Raw genomic sequence first — 19,603 nt, 5'->3', positions numbered from 1 at the left:
TCGGGCAATCAGAGTGTTCATGTGTATGGGGGAGTCAAGAGATATAGCCATCAGCCACATGATCGTTTGGCCGACAGCTATCTGATGTGTATGGGGCCATTAGTATTACACTGACAGAAGGGATAATACACCGCACTACAGCAGTACAGTGCATCACCAGAGCAATCAGAGGCTTGTATGTTGTACGATCGCACTAATGAGGGTTGTGAAAACAAGCTTAAAATTCACTTGTAAGTGCTGAAAAAAGCAATAAGAAATATTCATCACTATAGGGAAAATCTCCCTGCACAATGTTGGTGAAATCAAGCCCAAAACGACTTTCTTATACTCCATTATCCTATACAGCTATTGTGTGGTGATTATCTCATATGTTGGTAGGAGTGGCAGGCACTGTACTGACTAAGGAGAGTGCCTCTGACTGTGGTGCCCCTCCCCTGTTAGCTGTGTGACGACCTGTGCCCCCCTTCACCACCCTTTGCCTGTGGGTTTTAGGATGTCCCCTTAGGGACCAATAAAATAGAAGGGACAGCGAGCACAGCCCATCCTTCTGCGTACGATACTAGTCAACCTACAACAGCAGACCAATATTCAGTGGTGGTAAGCAGACCAGGGGCCTGCTGCTTGTACAGTACAGACCAAAAGTTTGGACACACCTTCTCATTTAAAGATTTTTCTGTAGTTTCATGACTATGAAAATTGTACATTCACACTGAAGGCATCAAAACTATGAATTAACACATGTGGAATTATATACTCAACAAAAAAGTGTGAAACAACTGAAAATATGTCTTATATTCTAGGTTCTTCAAAGTAGCCACCTTTTGCTTTGATGACTGCTTTGCACACTCTTGGTATTCTCTTGATGAGCTTCAAGAGGTAGTCACCGGAAATGGTTTTCACTTCACAGGTGTGTCCTGTCAGGTTTAATAAGTGGGATTTCTTGCCTTATAAATGGGGTTCGGACCATCAGTTGTGTTGTGCAGAAGTCAGGTGGATACACAGCTGATAGTCCTACTGAATAGACTGTTAGAATTTGTATTATGGCAAGAAAAAATCAGCTAAGTAAAGAAAAACGAGTGGCCATCATTACTTTAAGAAATGAAGGTCAATCAGTGCGAAAAATTGGGAAAACTTTGAAAGTGTCCCCAAGTGCAGTTGCAAAAACCATCAAGCGCTACAAAGAAACTGGCTCACATGAGGACTGCCCAAGGAAAGGAAGACCAAGAGTCACCTCTGCTTCTGAGGATAAGTTTATCCGAGTCACCAGCCTCAGAAATCGCAGGTTAACAGCAGCTCAGATTAGAGACCAGGTCAATGCCACACAGAGTTCGAGCAGCAGACACATCTCTTCAACAACTGTTAAGAGGAGACTTGTGCAGCAGGCCTTCATGGTAAAATAGCTGCTAGGAAACCACTGCTAAGGACAGGCAAAAAGCAGAAGAGACTTGTTTGGGCTAAAGAACACAAGGAATGGACATTAGACCAGTGGAAATCTGTGCTTTGGTCTGATGAGTCCAAATTTGAGATCTTTGGTTCCAACCACCGTGTCTTTGTGCGACGCAGAAAAGGCGAACGGATGGACTCTACATGCCTGGTTCCCACCGTGAAGCATGGAGGAGGAGGTGTGATCGTGTGGGGGTGCTTTGCTGGTGACACTGTTGGGGATTTATTCAAAATTGAAGGCATACTGAACCAGCATGGTTATCACAGCATCTTGCAGCGGCATGCTGTTACATCCGGTTTGCGTTTAGTTGGATCATCATTTATTTTTCAACAGGATAATGACCCCAAACACACCTCCAGACTGTGTAAGGGCTATCTGACCAAGGAGAGTGATGGGGTGCTACGCCAGATGACCTGCCCTCCACAGTCACCAGACCTGAACCCAATCGAGATGGTTTGGGGTGAGCTGGACCGCAGAGTGAAGGCAAAAGGGCCAACAAGTGCTAAGCATCTCTGGGAACTCCTTCAAGATTGTTGGAAGACCATTTCCGGTAACTACCTCTTGAAGCTCATCAAGAGAATGTCAAGAGTGTGCAAAGCAGTCATCAAAGCAAAAGGTGGCTACTTTGAAGAACCTAGAATATAAGACATATTTTCAGTTGTTTCACACTTTTTTGTTAAGTATATAATTCCACATGTGTCAATTCATAGTTTTGATGCCTTCAGTGTGAATGTACAATTCTCATAGTCATGAAAATACAGAAAAATCTTTAAATGAGAAGGTGTGTCCAAACTTCTGGTCTATACTGTACAATGAGGGACACTGCCATTTTTTCGGACTATGTAAATATAAACACAAATGTTCTGCTTGCGGGGGATCCCACCCCGCCACAGGATGTTCCCGACCGTCAAGTAAACTGCCAACCAAACTTTCACATTCAGAATCCAAGAACCCCAGGGAGCGTAACTGTGATGGGTCCTTGACTATACCAATATCCCAAAAAAGACGCGGCAGGACAGCTACGATTTGGCTTCACATACGGGGTTTTTATTCCGTTCAAGTTTAATAAATCGCCCACTTTAGCAAAAAAAACTAAAATCCACTCGAGAACACCGGGCGATTCTCAAAAATAAAATCGAAAAAGAAGTAACTCTAGGCAGAATGGCAGGCCCTTTTCAAGCCCCTCTTTTTGGAATTTTAGAATCTCCCCATTGGGAGTAATACCAAAAAAAGACCCTGGTGTATTTCGCCTTATCTACCATCTATCGTACTCCAAAGGAGATTCCGTGAACAACGGGATTTCATTGGAAGATCCGACAGTTTCTTATGCGTCCTTTGACAGAGCTGTAATGCTAGTACGTAACGTGGGACCTGGAGCATGGCTTGCAAGATTGGATATCGAATTTGCGTTTCGCCTTTTACCGCCTATTGGATGCCAGGTTAACAATGAATATTTCTATGACACTTGCCTCTCAATGGCTTGTTCGAGCTATATAGCTCCTTTGTAGAGTGGGTATTCATTCAGGAGTGAAACCGGCAGCAGGTCCGTCACACATTATTTGCATGACTTCCTATTCGTCGGTCCAAAAAATTCAAATCTATGCCAGTCGCTACTGGACGAATTTAAAAACATCTCCTGGCACTTTGGTGTCCCCCGAAAAAAACGTGGGCCCCATTACCACTTTGTCGTTTCTAGGTATAGAAATCGACACCATAGCTATGATGTTCCGGCTGCCCGCTGATAAAATTCAAAAAACAATGTACCTGATCGAAGGTTTTTGTGCTGTTCGGAAAGTAACCCTCCAGCAAATGCAGTCGTTACTAGGGTTACACATTTTCGCATATCGTGGTATGCCAGTCGGCAGTTTTTTCTCGTGGCCTATCATTAGCAACAAAAGGAGCATCCCAAACCAACCATAAAATTAGACAACTACGGGCTGACATAGAAGTGTGGAAAACCTTCTTACAGTCTTTCAATGGTCACACGTTTTTTATGTCAGCCGAAATGTCAAACCAGGACCTAAAACTATTCACCGGGGCGGCTGAATCTGGTGGGTATGCAGCAATACTGGACAACCAGTGGAGTACAGGCCTATGGCCGTCCTACTGGAAAGAGCAAGGACTGATTAGAAACTATACCCTCTTAGGCTGCGTGCTCACTATGCGTTTTTCAAGCTTTTTTGATGCGGAATTTCAGCAGCGTAAAGCTTGAAAAACGCTTGGTAATACGTGCCCCATGGTCCCCAATGAAAATCTGCATGTTCTGTGCACATGCTGTGGAATTTTCCGCAGCGGATTTTCCTTGCGGAAAAATCTGCAGCATGTCCATTATTTGTGCGTTTCCGCATGTGGATTTGAGGTCACAATGCATTTGAAAAACGCGTGTAAAGTCCGCATGTAAAAACGCTGCAAAAACGCGTGTAAAATCCGCAAGCATTTTTACTGCCAAGGACATGCAGAAGCGCTGCAGAAATTTTCTGCTTCAATTCTGCATCGAGGCCACATAGCTTTAGAACTTTTTCCTATAGTAACTGCGGTAGAACTCTGGGGCACGCACCTGGCAAATAAAAAAAAATCTACTTTCAGACAGAAAATGTCAGTGTGGTACACTACTTAAACTGGATGACATCTTCTTCCCTTCCGGTACGAGGCCTCCTTTGCCGGCTGGCACGGTTATGTTTAAACCACAATATATGGATTCGCGCTCGCCAGGTCCCGGAAGTTAATAATGCCCTAGCTAACTCTCTATCACAATTTAATTGGCAGCTAATATCAGGGACTTCGGCGCAACAGCGGTTAGCAGGAGTGGCATTTAATTTTCAAGTACTGAATTGGAAAGACGTTATGAAAACATTCATTATTAGACAAGCCTTAAAAGGGTGGAAAAGGTCTCAGCCAAGCATGGAATGTAGACACCCAATTTCGCTAAGTTTGCTTGGTCACAAGCACAGCAACAGAAGCGGCAAGAGCAGGTTTGCCTGAAATGGAAGTTCAGAGAATAGGTTGATGGCGCTCCGCTTGTTTTGAGAGATACATTAGACCGGACTTGCTTACTTAATGGGGTTTATTTTCTTCCAGGTGTTAACAAGCCAACAATTTGGGTGCTAGGCCATTCATTCATATTTTGGGCAGAACAATGGGCAAAATGCCGCCCAGATGGGAGGAATTTGGGTTTTAGGGTTTTTAGAGTTTAATTGAAGAGGAATAAGAGGTTTACAATGGCCACAGGTATTCCTGGAGGTGGTCGACATCGCTAGAGATGCAAGAGGTCCGGTCATTTTGGTCCTACATGCCGGGGAAAAAGACCTTTGCTATTACAAGATTGCAGAATTATTTACGATGATGAGATCTGATATGAAGTGTTTCAAAGTATTTTTCTTTGAACTCAAAATAGTTTAGTCCGAGATCGTGCCGAGAGCAGTTTGGCAAGGAGCCAGAGACGGCATGGCCATTGAACGTACAAGGCGTACAATTAATAAATGTATGTCCAAATTTGTAAGGGATAGATTTGGAGCGGTTATACGGCATTGTTAACTAGAGGGAGATAACTCAAACCTGATAAGGCCGGATGGAGTGCACCTCACTGACATCGGACTGAACATATTCTTGTCCGGACTCTAAGACGGAATTGAACAAGAGCTCCATTTGATGGGTGGGGGTCGGAGTCCTGTGTATGAGTACACAGGATCCTCCGTGGCCTTGAAATGAAGAAAGGACATGTTGATACGTTACTGCTCGTTGGCTGACTTGCCTGTGATGATACAACAGGGTATTTAGCGACGAGCATGTGTATAAGTTAAGTGCCTTTCTGATGTTAAATAAAAGAATAATTAATAAAGCTGTGACCGACCTTCACCCATCAAGTTGTACCTCGTGTTTATTTGTGGTTAAAAGGGGAGATGGGGCTTAAGCACGCGTCGGTGTTTGGTTAGGGGTCCCCGCAGTCTAGAATCCGGATTGCATTTGTGCGTATTAATCGCAAGTGGGAGCGAACCAAAAGTCGGTAATTCTTAGAAAGTGGCAACAGAAAAACACAAATATAGTCTCAACGCTGAAGGGGCTAATGTCCCCTGCGCCCAGTAATGGAGAATCTCCACATACCTCCACCTGCAGAGCCGCCACCACATATATGGCTGCTCTGTGCGCACAGGACCTGTGATGAGGTCACAGGAGGGGAGGAGTCAGGGGTCACATGATCAGGGGCCTCAGTGGATGCAGGACTCTGCTGTGCTGGTTGTCATGGTGCTGGATGAGGGGAAGGTTATGTGTGGGGTCAGGAGGGGTTTACAGTGTGGATGTAGCAGAGCCGTGTGTGTACGAGGTGTACGGAGCAGAGCCGCGTGTGTACGAGGTGTACGGAGAGGAGCCGCGTGTGTACGAGGTGTACGGAGCGGAGCCGCGCGTGTACGAGGTGTACGGAGCGGAGCCGCGCGTGTACGAGGTGTACGGAGCAGAGCCGCGCGTGTGTACGAGGTGTACGGAGCGGAGCCGTGTGTGTACGAGGTGTACGGAGCGGAGCCGCGTGTGTACGAGGTGTACGGAGCGGAGCCACGCGTGTACGAGGTGTACAGAGCGGAGCCGCGTGTGTACGGAGCGGAGCCGCGTGTGTACAAGGTGTACGGAGCAGAGCCGCGTGTGTATGGTGTGTACGGAGCAGAGCCGCGTGTGTACGAGTTGTACGGAGCGGAGCCGAGTGTATATTATTAGGTTTTCCCCTCTTGCCACATCCAGTTTTCTTAAAAGAGTTGTCCACTACTTTTTGATTGATGCCCTATCAGTAGGATAGGGCATCAATGTATGATCGGCTGGGGTCCTGCACCCGGCACCCCTGCCAATCAGCTGTTACCGGTGTCGGCGGCAGCCGCCGGCCGGAAATGCTAACCTGTGGAGCTTGGCCGTCCATCTGTAGTGGTCAAAAATGGTTGGCCCGACGACGGTCTTATGTTTTTTAGGGATTGAGTTAAATTCCATGTTAATGGAGGATTGTCTCCCAAGAGACAAGCTGGATGATTTGCGGAGTTGTATACAGGAGGCTCTTAGAGCTAAGATGATTTGCCTGCGTCAGCTACAATCATTGTTAGGCAAATTGAACTTTGCATGTAGGGTTTTGCCAATGGGCGGATTTTTTGTTGAAGATTAGCATCAAAGCGTCAAGACCGGAAACTTAAAACAATATGTCTCCAAAACAGGAAATGCACAACAAAACAAATGAGGAATGAATGGGAGGAAACTGGAGTCAATGTCTGTGACCGAACTGTAAGAAACTGCCTAAAGGAAATGGGATTTACATACTGTGAGGCAGTGACCGGGATCGTATACGAGGGACGTTATATATCCCCCAGAATGTGTACAGAGATCTATTAAATCCATTGGAGTGCATTGCAGTCACACACACAGCTGCGGCTGCAATGCAGGAATGAAAGTGAGCAATGACCTGGTCAGACTACCTGGCTAAGGCAGACTAAGTAAAACCTGGCAGGGCCTTCATTTCTTGGAGGAGGTCACAGGAGGCAGTGGGGCGGCCTCCTCCCTCCAACCCGGGTTTTCCAGTGGCTCTTGCCACAGGTCCTTTAAAACTCCTACACTAAGGATTATTGTTGTTCTATGTTGCAACCTGCTAGGAGCATAGCAGGATCGCTCAGCAGGATTGAGGGTGGCTGAACCCCTGCCTGGGAAGGCTCTGCACCTGTCAGGCTCTGAGCGGCCCGGCGCGGCCGTTGTCCCCGGCAACCATTGTGTATGGACTTTCTGTTAACTCGGCTGCGAACCGGAGGACTTTCTGTTAACCCGTGAGTTGCTGAAATAAAAGCTGTTTATGTTGGACTTGCTTGGGTCACTGCCTCAGTTACTGCATGGTGTGAACACCGCCGCCTTACAGTTTGGTGGAGAATGCGGGCAGTGTGACTGAGGCATACCCCACTGGCAGCTGCATGACCACAATCCGTCCTGCCACCTTTCAGTTCCACCCCAGGGACAAAATCGAGTAGCTATTAAAGCAGCTCACACTCGCCCAGCAGCAGTTGCTGCAGTCTCAGCGGCAACAGCAGGAGCGGGAACAGCAGCACAATTAGCAGCAGCAGCTACTGTACCAGCAGCAGCAAAAAACAAATGAACTGATGATGCAACAGATTGCTGCCCTGCGGGAAACGGCCACAGCACCGATTCCGGAACGTCGAGAGGCCCGGGACAAGGTTCGCTCAGCGTTGAGGAAGATGGGTCCGGAGGACGACGTGGAAGCCTTCCTTACCATCTACGAATGCACAGCAGAGCAGGAAAACCTACCAGCCGACCAGTGGGCGAAAGTGGTGGCTCCGTTTTTGGTTGGCGATGCCCAGAAGGCCTGTTTCGACCTCAGTCAGGAGGACGCCCGGGACTACCAGAAGCTCAAAGGTGAGATCCTTGCCCGGCTGGGGGTCAATACATACGTGAGGGCTCAGCGTGTGTTTTCGTGGGCCTATGTGGAGACCTGACCTGCCCGGTCTCAGGCTTATGACCTCCTGCAGTTGGTAAAGAGGTGGCTCCAACCTGAGACTTTGTCTCCAGCCCAGATGGTGGAGAGGGTGGTGGTTGACCGGCTGGTGAGGACTCTGCCAGCCGCTATCCAACGTTGGGTGGGGCAAGGGGATCCCGGCACACTCGACCAGGTGGTCAGTTTGGTCAAGCGCTACTCAGCCACTCAGGACTTCATTAGAGACTCCGCCCCCTCTCGGCTGTCACGCCAATCCCTGCCAACCCAGGAATCGGGAAAGGGGTCGCGTCCCTCTGCTGGGGATAGTCAGCACTGTACCTGTGCTGAAGGGGAACCCCGGAGTGAGAGTGGCAGGAGACCGGTTCATTCCCAAACTGTCATAAGGCCTAACAGTACCACCACCCTTAGGTGCTGGCGGTGTCAGGGGCCAGGACATGTGATTGCTAATTGTCCCCTGACTACGGAACCCATGGACTGCAAATATAGCCGCCGGGTCTCAATGTACACCCAGAACGTCTGCACAGCGAGCCCCGAACCACGGGACAGTGAACTCCAAATATGTCAGGTACTGGTTAATGGGTACCCCATGGAGGCTCTCCTGGACTCAGGGAGCCTCGGGACTCTGGTACATGGGTCCCTGGTGGCAGGAGACAACCCCAGTGGACGGCCAGTCGGGGTTGTGTGTATCCATGGGGACCTCCGAGAGTACCCAACTGAGGAGGTAGTCTTGTCCACGCCGTGTGGAGAAATAAAACATGTGGTGGGAGTGGTAAAAACTCTTCCCTATGGGACTGTGTTGGGAAGAGACTTGCCCCTGTTCTGGTCTCTGTGGAAAAACAGAATCCACTCTCCCCCAGTAAAATGTATTACAGACGCTGTACCCGACGAACCTGCCGTAGGGGTGTCCAACCTAGGGACAGAGTGTGAACCCGATAGGTTTCCCTTAGAGGTGCTTGCAGGAGAGGTCGAGGAGACCCCATCGATCCCTGAGCTGGAAGGGTCCCGGGGCACGTTTGGGACAGCTCAGCTACAGGATCCCACCCTGACTCAGGCGCGAGAAAGGGTGTTAGAGGTAAATGGCGTAGCTCAACAGCCCGGTGCAGATACTGTATTTCCACGCATGGTAATCAACGGTGAGTTGCTCTATAGGATAAATAAGATCAGGGACGAGGTTGTGGAACAGTTAGTGGCACCTCAGTCGTATCGTCGAGCGGTTCTGAAGATGGCACACTCACACCCTCTGGGTGGACACTTAGGGGTAAAAAAGATGCTAGAACATATCTTACAGCGGTTCTTTTGGCCTGGGGTTTACGCGGAGGTCAAAAGTTACTGCGAATCTTGCCCCGAGTGTCAGTTGACCTCACCCACTGCAAGTTTCCGTAGCCCATTGGTACCCCTGCCAGTGATAGAGGTACCTTTTGAACGGATTGCAATGGATTTGGTAGGCCCATTGTAAAATCCGCCCGGGGCCACCAACATATACTGGTGGTCGTCGACTATGCCACCCGGTACCCTGAGGCTATACCACTACGCCACACCTCAGCAAAACTGATTGCACGGGAGCTCTTTGCTATGTTCTGTCGCCTTGGACTACCTAAGGAGATCCTCACGGATCAGGGGACCCCTTTTACGTCCAAAGTGACAAGGGAACTGTGCAAATTGCTAAAAATTAAGCAATTGCGTACCTCTGTGTACCACCCTCAAACCAACGGGCTAGTAGAACGGTTCAATAAAACCCTCAAGTCCATGTTAAAAAAGGTGGTTTCTAAGGACGGAAGTGATTGGGACCTGTTGCTGCCCTATCTGATGTTCGCCGTCCGTGAGGTACCCCAGGCTTCCACAGGATTCTCTCCCTTTGAGTTATTGTACGGCAGACACCCTAGGGGTCTGCTGGACGTAGCCAAAGAGACATGGGAACAAGAGCCAACTCCGCATAGGAGTATAATTGAACACGTGGCTAGTATGCAGAACCGGATCGAGGCCATCATGCCCTTCGTGAAAAAACATCTGTTAGATGCCCAGGCAACCCAGAGGCGCACATGTGATAAAAGAGCCAGAGTCAGGTCTTTTAACAAGGGCGATCGGGTGTTAGTACTGGTACCCACAGCCGAGAGTAAGTTCATGGCCAAGTGGCAAGGGCCATGTGAGATTCGAGAAAAAGTGGGGGAGGTAAATTACCGGGTATATCAGCCCGGAAGGAGGAAACCTGAGCAGCTTTACCATGTAAACCTGCTAAAGCCTTGGAAAGATCGAGAGTGTTTAGTTACAGATGTCACGCCGGGCATATCACCAGAGAGTTCTCTACCTTCAGCCAGGGAAGCATCCGAGGGGGAGGTCAGGATTAATGGTGCCCTCACTAAACAGCAGCGACGGGAGGCTCGCTCACTGGTGCAGCACAATAACGACGTGTTCTCAGAGCTACCAGGTAGGACTACGGTTATCCAACATGACATTGTCACCGAACCTGCGGTAAGGGTAAGAATAAGACCGTACCGGGTACCCGAGGCTCGGAGGCAAGCCATCACGGCTGAGGTAAAACAAATGCTAGGCATCATAGAGGAATCACGGAGTGAGTGGGCTAGCCCCATCGTACTGATTCCAAAACCAGACGGATCATTACGCTTCTGTAACGATTTCCGGAAATTGAATGAAGTGTCAAAGTTTGACCTTTATCCAATGCCCAGGGTGGACGAGCTGATTGAGAGACTGGGGCAGGCCCAGTACTTTACCACGCTCGATCTCACCAAGAGTTACTGGCAGGTACCTCTCACAGATTCAGCGAAGGAAAAAAACGCCTTCGCAACTCCGGAGGGTCTATACCACTATGTGGTCTTACCTTTTGGGTTACATGGGGCCCCGGCTACATTCCAGAGGTTGATGGACATAGTTCTCATCAGGAGTACGAGTCCGCGTATTTAGATGATATTATCATCTTTAGCACTGACTGGCATACGCACCTATCACAAGTATTAGCAGTGCTGGATTCTCTGAGACGCAGGGCTAACGGCAAACCCAAAAAAATGTGCGATAGGGCTAGAGGAAGCCCGATATTTGGGGTATGTGATAGGCCGAGGAGTTATCAAGCCCCAAATCAATAAAGTTGAGGCTATAAAAAACTGGCATAAAACGTCAAGTACAAAACAGGTGAGGGCGTTACTTGGCATCCTTGGGTATTACCGCCGGTTTATACCTAATTTTGCTGGGCGAACGGCAGCCCTGACCGATATCTTGAAAGGGAAAAAAAATCGGTAATGGTTCGGTGGAACCCTCAGGCAGAAGAAGCTTTTCAGTCCATGAAGTTGGACCTGTGTGGACAGCCGGTCCTCATCTGCCCCAACTTCAAGGAAACCTTCATTGTACAGACAGATGCCTCGGAGGTAGGCCTAGGGGCGGTATTGTCACAAAAAGTGAATGGTGAAGAGCATCCGGTCACCTACTTGAGTAGAAAACTTTTCCCGGCAGAGAAAAACTATAGCGTGGTAGAGAAGGAGTGTTTGGCTATTAAGTGGGCCTTGGAATCACTACGTTATTATTTACTCGGGCGTCAGTTCCGTTTGGTGACGGACAACTCACCCTTGGTATGGATGAGGAATGCCAAGGAGAGGAATGCACGAGTCACCAGGTGGTTCCTGTCACTGCAAAATTTCAGTTTCTCGGTAGAACATCACCCTGGGAAGTTGCAAGCAAACGCGGATGCCCTGTCCCGGGCACCCTGTATGGTGGCAAATGTTCAACCCCACAAGTTTGAACAGAGGGGGGATATGTGAGGCAGTGACCGGGATCGTATACGAGGGACGTTATATATCCCCCAGAATGTGTACAGAGACCTATTAAATCCATTGGAGTGCATTGCAGTCACACACACAGCTGCGGCAGCAATGCAGGAATGAAGGTGAGCAATGACCTGGTCAGACTACCTGGCTAAGGCAGATTAAGTAAAACCCGGCAGGGCCTTCATTTCTTGGAGGAGGTCACATGAGGCAGTGGGGCGGCCTCCTCCCTCCAACCCCGGTTTTCCAGTGGCTCTTGTCACAGGTCCTTTAAAACTCCTACACTAAGGATTCGTGTTGTTCTATGTTGCAACCTGCTAGGAGCATAGCAGGATCGCTCAGCAGGATTGAGGGTGGCTGAACCCCTGCCTGGGAAGGCTCTGCACCTGTCAGGCTCTGATCATCGCGGCCGTTGTCCCCGGCAACCATTGTGTATGGACTTTCTGTTAACCCAGCTGCGAACCGGAGGACTTTCTGTTAACCCGTGAGTTGCTGAAATAAAAGCTGTTTATGTTGGACTTGCTTGGGTCACTGCCTCAGTTACTACACGGTGTGAACACCTTACAATACAGAAAAGCTGAACATAAGCCATCACTAACCCCTAAACAGAAAAAAACAAGGTTACAATGGGCTAAGGAAAAGCAATTGTGGACTGTAAATGACTGGATGAAAGTCATATTTAGTGATGAATCGCGAATCTGCATTGGGCAAGGAACTTTTGTTTGGTGCCGTTCCAATGAGATTTATAAAGATGACTGCATGAAAAGAACATGCAAATTTACACAGTCATTGATGATATGGGGCTGCATGTCAGGTAAAGGCACTGGGGAGATGGCTGTCATTACATCTTCAATAAATGCCCTAGTTTACATTGATATTTTGGACAGTTTTCTTATTCCATCAATTGAAAGGATGTTTGCGGATGATGACATCATTTTTCAAGATGATAATACATCCTGCCATAGAGCAAAAACTGTGAAAGCATTCCTTGAAGGAAGACACATATGGTCAATGTCATGGCCTGCAAATAGTCCAGATTTCAATCCAATTGAAAATCTTTGGTGGAAGTTGAAGAAAATGGTCCATGACAAGGCTCCAACCTGCAAAGCTGATCTGGCAACAGCAATCAGAGAAAGTTGGAACCAGATTGATGAAGAGTACTGTTTGTCACTCATTAAGTCCATGCCTCAGAGACTGCAAGCTGTTATTAAAGCGAGAGGTGGTGCAACAAAATACTAGTGATGTGTTGGAGTGTTCTTTTGTGTGTTTGTTTTTCATAATTCCATAATTTTTTCCTCAGAATTTAGTGATTCCATAATTTTTTCCCTCTGCTTGGTCTGAAAAAAATTACCCTTACTGAGTACCACATTTTTTATCTTGATTTCTTTTAGTGTTTCTTAAAGCCCTAAAGTTGCCATTTGAAATGACTTTAGTTTTGTGCCATGTCTGTGATCTGCTTTTTTTCAACAACATTAAACCACTGAATGAACAACCTCTGTGCCCGGTGATTCCATAATTTTTGCCAGAGGTTGTAGATGGGGTTGATCTTCTGACATGGTGAAGAAAATCTAACGATGAGAGTTGGGGCATTTCCGTTTATATGTGCTTCCAAATATCTTATAAAAAAAAAAGGGGGCGGGTGTTTTTAGTTAAAATGTATACAGTAAGCTGTAATTATGCATTTTGTATTCATCCTTTTCCTTCAGGTTGGCCACTACTGGTGTGGGTTATTGTAAAGATCTGAGGTTGTAATACTCACTGTCTCCCAACTTTTGGTTGGCCCACAGGTTTCGTATCTCCAGCCACTATAGTCTGTAGCCACAGTCCATGATCCTCTAGATGGCAGATAAAACGATGAAATCACAGGTATCCAGTAGCAGCAGTTCTTTTAAGAAAGTGTAAATCCAAACGACATAATCCATAATGGTAACATGTTTATCCAAGTCCACGGTCCCTATCCTCTTCCTTCAATCCCTCCACACAGCTCTCTAAAACATGTCTTCACTTTCTTCCACTGGGATCAGTCCTCTCCGAGGTCAGAAGTGATCACACCCTCCCCCTTAAACATCAATGTTGGCTAAAACAATGAAGAATATTCTGGAAGTCTTCACAGCATTAACATGTCATTCCCAATTTGAATCGACACTCCTGTCCGTTGCTTTTGGGATCGCCTTTTTTGGAGCACTACGAATCAGTGAACTATTCCCTTGGTCAAAGAACAGATCTACTGGAGGATTAACTTACGACGATGTGGTAATAGCCAATAACGTTATACGGCTCCGTATATGCAAATCCAAAGTACAGTCATGGCCAAAAGTTTTGAGAATGACACCAAAATTATATTTTCACATGAACTGCTGGCCTCTGGTTTTTATTAGTGTTTGTCTGATGTTTATATCACATACAGAAATATAATTGCAATCATATTATGAGTACCAATAGGTTATATTGACAGTTAGAATGAGTTAATGCAGCAAGTCAATATTTTCAGTGTTGCCCCTTCTTCTTCAAGACCTCTGTAATTATCCCTGGCATGCTCTCAATCAACTTTTGGACCAAATCCTGACTGATAGCAGTCCATTCTTGCATAATCAATGCTTGCATTTTGCCAGAATTTGTTGGTTTTTGTTTGTCCACCCGTCTCTTTATGATTGACCACAAGTTCTCAATGGGATTAAGATCTGGGGAGTTTCCCGGCCATGGACCCAAAATCTCTATGTTTTGTTCCATGAGCCATTTAGTTATCACCTTTGCTTTATGGCAAGGTGCTCCATCATGCTGGAAAAGGCATTGTTGGGTGCCAAACTGCTCTTGGACGGTTGGGAGAAGTTGCTCTTGGAGGACATTCTGGTACCATTCTTTATTCATGGCTGTGTTTTTGGGCAAGACTGTGAGTGAGCCGATTCCCTTGGCTGAGAAGCAACCCCACACATGAATGGTTTCAGGATGCTTTACAGTTGGCATGAGACAAGACTGATGGTAGCGCTCACCTCTTCTTCTCCGAATAAGCTGTTTTCCAGATGTCCCAAACAATCGAAAAGGGGATTCATCAGAGAAAATGACTTTGCCCCAGTCCTCAGCAGTCCACTCCCTGTACCTTTTGCAGAATATCAGTCGGTCCCTGATGTTTTTTCTGGAGAGAAGTGGCTTCTTTGCTGCCCTCCTTGATACCAGCCCTTGCTCAAAGAGTCTCCGCCTCTCAGTGCGTACAGAAGCACTCACACCAGCCTGCTGCCATTCCTGAGCAAGCTCGGCACTGCTGGTAGTCCGATCCCGCAGCTGAAACAGTTTTAAGATACGGTCCTGGCGCTTGCTGGTCTTTCTTGGGCGCCCTGGAGCCTTTTTGACAACAATGGAAGCTCTCTCCTTGAAGTTCTTGATGATGCGATAGATTGTTGACTGAGGTGCAATCTTTGTAGCTGCGATACTCTTCCCTGTTAGGCCATTTTTGTGCAGTGCAATGATGGCTGCACATGTTTCTTTAGAGATAACCAAGGTTAACTGAAGAGAAACAATGATACCAAGAACCAGCCTCCTTTTAAAGTGTCCAGTGATGTCATTCTTACTTAATCATGACTGATTGATCGCCAGCCCTGTCCTCATCAACACCCACACCTGTGTTAATGGATCAATCACTAAAACGATGTTAGCTGCTCCTTTTAAGGCAGGACTGCAATGATGTTGAAATGTGTTTTGGGGGTTAAAGTTCATTTTCTGGGCAAATATTGACTTTGCAAGTACAGTAATTGCTGTTAAGCTGATCATTCTTTGACATTCAGGAGTATATGCAAATTGCCATTACAAAAAATGAAGCAGTAAACTTTGGAAAAATTACTATTTGTCTCATTCTCAATACTTTTGGCCATGACTGTAGATCCATCTGGCAGGGGCACCTGGGTGCTATTGCATCCTACAGACAAAACAGTCTGTCCGGTTAAACTGGTCAATACCTATCTATCAGAGACTGAGGCAGTTTTCTCCAGGCCTGTGGAGTTGGAGTCCTGCAGTCGGTGTCCATTTTGGTGGAGCCGGTATAAAATGGACTGACTCAGACTCCTAAAATATATAATAAATTGGGTACAGTAGTTCAATGCAGTTTGTGGGGTATATTTTTTCATAAGAATTTGGGAAAGTTATTAAATGTCCTATTCCTTGATCTAAGGGTCTAGACTTTTAGTTGAGTAAATTTATCACTTCAACATGAGCCATGTATGAGGGAGTTGGAGTCGGTGTCATGGAAATTGAAGTGTCGAGTCGGAAGTCGGAGGTTTGGCTTACCGGCTCCACAGCCCAGGTTTTTTCCTATCCCACCTTGTTGTCTCTCCACTAACAAGATACCAGTTTCAATCAATATTTCATAAATGTTTAACTGCAGCAAGGACCCACCCTAAAGAATACGGGACACCATCATTCCGCATAGGCGCAGCAGCAGAAGCGGCAAGAGCAGGTTTGCCAGAAACGGAAGTTCAGAGAATAGGTCGATGGCGCTCCGCTTGTTTTGCGAGATACATAAGAGCGGACTTGCTAACCTAATGGGGTTTATTTTCTTCCAGGTTTTGTCAAGCCAGCAATTTGGGTGCTAGGCCATTCATTCATATTTTGGGTAGAACAACGGGCAAAATGCCGCCCAGGTGGGAGCAATTTGGGTTTTAGGGTAAACGAGTTTAATTGGAGAGACATAAGAGGTTTATAATGGCCACAGGTATTCCTGGAGGTGGTCGACATTGCTAGAGACGCAAGAGGTCCGGTCATTTTGGTCCTACATGCCGGGAAAAACGACCTTTGCTGTTACAAGATCGCAGAATTATTTACGATGATGAGATCTGATATGAAGTGTTTCAAAGTATTTTTCTTTGAACTCCTAATAGTTTAGTCCGAGATCGTGCCGAGAGCAGTTTGGCAAGGAGCCAGAGATGGCATGGCCATTGAACGTACAAGGCGTACAATTAATAAATGTATGTCCAAATTTGTAAGGGATAGATTTGGAGCGGTTATTGTCAACTAGAGGGAGATAACTCAAACCTGCTAAGGCCGGATGGAGTGCACCTCACTGACATCGGACTGAATATATTCTTGTCCGGACTCGAAGACGGAATTGAACAAGAGCTCCATTTGATGGGTGGGGGTCGGAGTCCTGTGTATGAATACACAGGATCCTCCGTGGCCTTGAAATGAAGAAAGGACATGTTGATACGTTACTGCTCGTTGGCTGACTTGCCTGTGATGATACAACAGGGTATTTAGCAACGAGCATGTGTATAAGTTAAGTGCCTTTCTGATGTTAAATAAAAGAATAATTAATAAAGCTGTGACCGACCTTCACCCATCAAGTTGTACCTCTTGTTTATTTGTGGTTAAAAGGGGAGATGGGGCTTAAGCACGCGTCGGCGTTTGGTTAGGGGTCCCCGCAGTCTAGAATCCGGATTGCATTCGTGCGAATTAATCGCAAGTGAGAGTGAGCCAAATGTCGGTAATTCTTAGAAAGTGGCAACAGAAAAACACAAATATAGTCTCAAAGTTGAAGGGGTTAATGCCCCCCTGCGTCCAGTAATGGGGAATCTCCACATACCTCCACCTGCAGAGCCTCCACCACATATATGGCTGTTCTGTGCGCACAGGACCTGTGATGAGGTCACAGGAGGGGAGGAGTCAGGGGTCACATGATCAGGGGCCTCAGTGGATGCAGGACTCTGCTGTGCTGGTTGTCATGGTGCTGGATGAGGGGAAGGTTATGTGTGGGGTCAGGAGGGGTTTACAGTGTGGATGTAGCAGAGCCGCATGTGTACTTGGTGTACGGAGCGGAGCCGCGTGTACGAGGTGTACGGAGCGGAGCCGCGCGTGTACGAGGTGTACGGAGCAGAGCCGTGTGTGTACGAGGTGTACAGAGCAGAGCCGCGTGTGTACGAGGTGTACGGAGCGGAGCCGCGCGTGTACGAGGTGTACGGAGCGGAGCCGCGCGTGTGCGAGGTGTACGGAGCGGAGCCGCGCGTGTGCGAGGTGTACGGAGCGGAGACGCGCGTGTACGAGGTGTACGGAGAGGAGCCGCGCGTGTACAAGCTGTACGGAGCCGAGCCGCGTGGGCACGAGGTGTACGGAGCGGAGCCATGTGTATATTATTAGGTTTTCCCCTCTTGCCACATCCAGTTTTCTTAAAAGAGTTGTCCACTACTTTTTGATTGATGCCCTATCTGTAGGATAGGGCATCAATGTATGATCGCCTGGGGTCCTGCACCCGGTACCCCTGCCGATCATACATTGATGCCCTATCCTACAGATAGGGCATCAATCAAAAAGTAGTGGACAACTCTTTTAAGAAAACTGGATGTGGCAAGAGGGGAAAACCGGCGGCCGGAAGTGCTCACCTGTGGAGCTTGGCCGTCCATGTGAGGTGGCCAAAAATGGTTGGCCCGACAACGGTCTTATGTTTTTTAGGGATTGAGTTAAATTCCATGTTAATGGACTCTCGTCTCCCAAGAGACAAGCTGGATGATTTGCGGAGTTGTATACAGGAGGCTCTTAGAGCTAGGAAGATTTGCCTGCATCAGCTACAATCATTGTTAGGCAAATTGAACTTTGCATGTAGGGTTTTGTCAATGGGGTGGATTTTTTGTCGAAGATTAGCATGGGCGACCTCCTCCGTGACCCGGCCAATGCATTTTATTCGATTGAAGGTTGGCCAGAAAGCTGATTTACGCATGTGGACACAATTTTGATCAAATTATAATGGTCGTTCGGTGTGGATGGACGAGGTGATCTCCAATGTGGATTTGGCATTGGTAACAGATGGAGCGGGGTCACACGGGTTCGGCGCATATTTCAGAGGAAAGTGGTGCACGGGTGAATGTCCAGAGGCTTGGAAACAGAATGGCTTGATAAAAAACGTAACCGTGCTGGAATTGTTTCCGATAGTGGTGGAAGTGAAGATTTGGGGACAATGGTTAAGAAACAGGAAAGTGAGGTTTCTATGTGACAACGTGGCCGTGGTTCAGAGTATTAACAATCTGTCAGCCCAATCTCCCCCCGTGGTGAGCCTGATGCGGTATTTGGTGTTAAGCGGCCTGGAGATGAACGTGTGGTTACATGGGGTTCATGTGCCTGGGGTCACTAATTCTATAGCGGACGCTCTCTCTCGTTTTCAGTGGGGGTGGTTCCGGAAGCTGGCACGGAGCAGCACGGAGCCTCCTGGCCTCGGGAACTATTGGATCTGGTCTTGGATCAGCACTGAGATTGGTCAGGGAGTCGGTGGCTCCGGGCACATGGGCTAAGTATACAGCAGTGTGGGAATGGTTGCAGCGTCTGAAGGTGGAGAGAGGTGTGTGTCAGTCACATGAGGAGAGAGTGGGCCTGTTGTTACATATGATAGGTCAGGCGAGTGAGGACGGAGTATCAGTGTTAGTGCTGAATGGTCGCATGACGGCCTTAGCATTCCTGTTTAGACTAACCGGGAAGGATGCCACAAAGAATTTATGGTCAGGCAGGCGCTCAAGGGTTAAAGGAAAGGCTGAGTGGTCAGAGACTGGAGGAAGCCGGTCTCTTTTGAGTTAAGTAAACTTTTAGTGGTACTGAGTGAGGTTTCTTCTTCAGAATTCAAAGTCATTCTGTTTCAGCTAACTTTTAAAGTAGCCTTTTTCATGGCCTTCAGAATTGGCGAATTAGTCAGTAGTGACGTGCGTAGTCGGGGCAGACTACAATACGGGGACGTTCTGGTGGAGGAGGGGGCATGTCGTTGTTTTTTGAGAAAGTCCAAGACTGATTCTGGGGGAAAAGGCTGTGTAATTGTGCTGAGTCCAGTAAAAGGCCATAATGAATGCCCAGTGAAGTGCATGAGAGAATTTTTAAGAGGATTCAACCCGGGGTTGTTACTAATACATGAGAATGGATTGGCACTGTCGTGATTCCAATTTGTTGCTGTCTTTAGGA

At 47.4% G+C, this 19,603-nt stretch overlaps 1 protein-coding gene across 3 annotated transcripts in view; it reads right to left on the bottom strand.

Moving 5' to 3' along the window:
- LOC141270664 (oocyte zinc finger protein XlCOF7.1-like) overlaps positions 1–17,323 on the bottom strand; it is a 53,721-nt gene extending 36,398 nt beyond the window's left edge. Inside the window, exon 1 of one of the 3 annotated variants that reach the window (XM_073680758.1) lies at positions 17,253–17,323. The gene's annotated coding sequence lies outside the window, so the exon portion shown is untranslated. Of the gene's footprint in view, positions 1–5,545; positions 5,630–13,442; positions 13,466–17,252 lie in introns of those variants that run through there. The other 2 variants (XM_073680761.1, XM_073680760.1) reach the window with 2 other exon arrangements.
- Positions 17,324–19,603: the final 2,280 nt, after the last annotated feature.

This window comes from Phyllobates terribilis, unplaced genomic scaffold, assembly GCF_046119375.1.
Source record: "Phyllobates terribilis strain yellow unplaced genomic scaffold, ASM4611937v1 Scaffold_5__5_contigs__length_657084704, whole genome shotgun sequence".
In the NCBI taxonomy this organism is placed as follows: Eukaryota; Metazoa; Chordata; class Amphibia; order Anura; family Dendrobatidae; genus Phyllobates; species Phyllobates terribilis.
Note: the sequence above shows the minus strand (reverse complement) of the source record. Positions and strands in the feature narration are given on the sequence as shown.